Source organism: Nematolebias whitei, chromosome 17 (genome assembly GCF_014905685.2).
Source record: "Nematolebias whitei isolate Nwh7 chromosome 17, NemWhi1, whole genome shotgun sequence".
NCBI classification, from domain to species: domain Eukaryota; kingdom Metazoa; phylum Chordata; class Actinopteri; order Cyprinodontiformes; family Rivulidae; genus Nematolebias; species Nematolebias whitei.
In genome coordinates this window covers 10,743,968-10,748,364 of record NC_056514.1, presented here as the reverse complement: position 1 = coordinate 10,748,364, position 4,397 = coordinate 10,743,968, and positions in this window count along the sequence as shown.

The following is a 4,397-nucleotide window of genomic DNA, read 5'->3' as shown; positions in this document are numbered from 1 at the left end:
CTGCTGTCGTGGAGGCCTGGGGAGTTGCTGCTGCTGTCGTGGAGGCCTGTGGCTCTGCAGCAGACGACGGAGAGGCCTGTGGCTCTGCAGCAGACGACGGAGAGGCCTGCGGCTCTGCAGAAGATGACGGAGAGGCCTGTGGCTCTGCAGCAGACGACGGAGAGGCCTGTGGCTCTGCAGCAGACGACGGAGAGGCCTGGAGCTCTGCAGCAGACGACGGAGAGGCCTGGAGCTCTGCAGCAGACGGCGGAGAGGCCTGGAGCTCTGCAGGAGCAGGAACTTCTGCTGCAGGAACGGAGTCTTCTGCGGCAGGAACAGAAACTGGAACGGAACCCTCTGCGGCAGGAACGGAGTCTTCTGTGGCAGGAACGGAAACTGGAATGGAACCCTCTGCGGCAGGAACAGAGTCTTCTGCGGCAGGAAAGGAAACAGGAACGGAGCCCTCTGCGGTGGCAGTAACGGAGCCCTCTGCGGCGGCGGCGGCGGCGGCGGCAGGAGAGCTGAGGAGCGTCTACCGGGACCCCCTCGGAATAGGAGAGATGAGGAGCATCTGCTGGGACCCCCTCGGAACAGGAGAGGTGAGGAGCGTTCGCCGGAACCCCCTCGGAACAGGAGAGGTGAGGAGCGTTCACCGGAACCCCCTCGGAAAAGGAGAGGTGAGGATCCACCTCAGGGGCTGCGTGCAGCGTGGAATCCACCTCAGGGGCTGCGTGCAGCGTGGAGTCCACCTCAGGGGCTGCGTGCAGCGTGGAGTCCACCTCAGGGGCTGCGTGCAGCGTGGAGTTCACCTCAGGGGCTGCGTGCAGCGTGGAGTCCACCTCAGGGATGGCTGTAACAGGGGTCTTAAAAGTCTCTAACTTAGATAATAAAAAATCATACTCGGGGAGCAAAGAAAGACCAGGGATAGAAAGTAAAAAATCCTCCATCTGGGACAAAACGATATCAAAGGAGGACGGGTTAGTTTTAGCAGAATTAAACAATTCAAAAAGGGTCTGATTAATTTGAAAAATCTCTTCAAGAGAAAATGAATGAAAAAAGGGAATGTCTCTATGTGTGGGTGTGGTGACGGGTGCCGCCCCCACCGGAAACCTGGAAGGTGATGTGGCGGAACACGCCCCCACGGAGTCACAAGGAATACGTTCCAGAGGTACGGCCAGGCTGGGTTGAACAGCCGCGGCGCGGAGTGGCGGTGAGAGGCCGGATTCCGCCCCGACCAGGAACTTGGAAGGTGAGGCGACGGAACCCGCCCCTGTAACGTCAACTGGACCGGACTCACCGAACCGAAAAGGAGTGGACCGGAGCTCCCGCGGGACGCTGGATCTCGCCCCCACCGGAAACCTGGGAGGTGAGGCGGCGGACCCCGCTCCCACAGAAACACCAGAACCAGCTCTAAAGTTCTGTTCGGCCGACGAGACCGGGCCGGTCACCGCAGACTGCCTCCGGAGCCGTCTTCTGCCACGACGGCTGCAGTGGGACGGTGGAAGGACAGGGACGGAGTGGAGCGTGTCCATCTTGGCTCGAGGAGGAAAAAAGAAAAAAGGTGAGTGTTGCCGAGAGAGACCCTGCCCACTGGGTTCTTAGTCTGGTCGCGTCGTAATGTTAGGATTTGTGGTCAGGAGCGAACCCAGAGTGCAGAACAGGGACTCAACTCGGCAGAGTTACAAAAATAGGAATTTAATGATAAATGAAAGTACAAAATAACAAGCTGACGGGGCAGCAAAACTTACATGAACATAGGAAGGAGGCACGGGAAACTCAGGAGACACGGGAGACACGGGAGACTTGAGGAACCAGGAAGACTCAGGGAAAGACACAGGAGACCCAACGAGGACGACGCGACAATGAACAAGACAGAACAGACGGCTTATATACAGAGACAAGACGAGACATGATTACAGACAGCTGGGACGAGACACGGGTGGTAACAATGGAACTAATGAGGGAGCACGAGGGAACACAGACACAAACCGGGCCACAGAAAAGTACCATCCTTACAATAAGGGGCAAAGAATGAACTCCCACAAAGTTCAGATCACCTCCTCCAGATGCCGTGGGGATCTTTACTTCTGCAGTTCCAGCAGGTCTGCTTCGACTTCTTTCAGCGAGCGGTGGGGTTCTTCAGCAGGTGCACATTGGCTGAGATGAAACCACGTGGAGCCTTTTCCTTTCAGACGTACTGCGTGTGAGGTACGGTCTTTGATCTCGTACGGCCCCGTCCACCTTGGTTCCGTCCACGTACGTTTCACCACTCTCAGTAGGACCCAGTTTGAAGTCAGACTCGCCAGCTCCTCCTCCTGAGGAGTACTGGAATCTGGAATCTGTTGAGCAAAACTGGACAACAAAGCTCTGAGTGTTTTATAGTACATCTTGTGAGACACGTTCATTACCTGTTCCGAGGGCCACTCGAGGTTTTGCTGAGGCCCAGGGAAAAACCTTCCTGTTGTTAATTCATTAGGGGTGAAACCTGTACCCCTATTAATTGATGCTCTAATGCCCATGAGCTCTATGGGCAATGAATCAAGCCAATTGGAATGAGTCTGTGCACAGATCTTTGATATTTTTTGTTTGAGGTTTCTGTTTAATCTTTCAACCTTCCCCTGAGATTGAGGGTGGTAAAATGTCCCAAAAGCATGCTTCAATCCTAATGCTTTTTCAACCTTCTGCAGATCTTAGTTTTTTTTTTTTTTTTTTTAAATGCGTTCCATTATCCGACCGTATTTTAGTTGGAAACCCGTGTCTCGGTATATAATGGTTTAATAAGCACTTAACGACTGTTTGACTGTCCTCTTTTTTTCGCAGGCCAAGCTTCTGGCCACCCCATGAAGGCATCCACGCAAACCAACAGATATTTGAATCCTCGTATCGCTTGAATCATATCTGTGTAATCAATAATTATCTCCCGAGCCAGTGTCATGTTTATGGAAACTCTTATTCTATATTCTGCGCACTTTAAGCTCCGTGCTCAATGTCTCTAGTTATTATATTAACATTAGCTTCTATTCCTCCTTTATTTCAGGAGACAGAACACACCATGCCCATCAAGAGGCTCAATTTGGTTTACGGCCGAATAGCGGAGTTTTTGGGCTTTTCGGCCAACTTAGGTAACCCGCTTACCTGTTATTTATGTGAGGCGCCTCCCATCTGGATGCGAACGGCCGCTCCGCTCATGGGTCGAATCTCACCGCTCCTCGTGTGCTCGTAGATCATCACGTCGGGGTCACCATTTGAAGGATTTGGGGTGTTCAAAATTACCCGAGCACAGAATTTCAGGAGCACTTCACCTTAGTATTAAAGATTTAATTGAGACAAAGTTAAAGTATGCAGATATTACATGTAATCAGAATGCATTCTGAGGAACAAAAGTCAGATCGAACCTTGCCTGGTCAATCAGCCTCCTGTTTGTTCAACCAAACTTTGTGTCTGAGCGAGATTTATAGGTTTGTCATGTCCCGCCCTTTCGGGTTCAGACAGACTTGTGATTGGATGTCAAAACCTCTTGATGGTCCGAGTGACACCATGTTCAGCCACTCAGGAGCAGATCTTACCTCCATGGCAACCTCCGAAGGCCGCAGACAGCTTTCGGCTCATTCCTACTGATAAGTGTTGATTTACGAGCTTTGTTTTGGAATGCAGGGACACTTACTCTGGCTTTCATCTGTGTAGAGTTTTAAAACATGTTTTCTGTGTGTCTGAACTATTATTAATGTGAGAGCATAAATACTCAACCTGTGTTAAGTATAAAGTATATGAATGTTGTGTTTTAGCGTTATTTATGTTTAATCAATGTGTACGCAGTGTGTCACATTGCTGGGCCCTCAATTCTCAGCTGCTCTGCTCAGATGAACAAAGAAGGATCGTTTCCTGCTGCACAAATAAATATTTTACCCGTCTCGGTTTCCCTCAGAATTATATCAAAGGTGAACTTGTATGATTATCCTTAGCACTTATGAGATTATATATAACATGAAGTAATTAGTGTATGATTATACTTAGCACTTGTAAGATTATATATAACATGAAGTAATTAGTGTATGATTATACACGCACACACCTTGTAGAAAATGCATAATTTCACATCATCAGAGAAATGTCAAGGCTTGTCAAAAGATATAAAAAAATATAAAAGATATCAAATCCAACAGAATGCAAGTAAACCTTAATGTTCATGGTGAAAAAAATTCAAGTGGGTAGAAGTGTGAATTGAAATAGAAGTAATTTTTATTTTTGTTTATTTTTTTGCTTGTACAAGGCAGCACATAGTGCCGATCCTGGTGAGTGGAAGAGAGCTACTTTATCCATGATCAGACACAATGGCAGAAGAAAACTAATTTTAAGCAACATAAAAAATTGAAAGCATAGTTTCTTCTAAAGTCTGGGGTGGTCATTTACATATATAT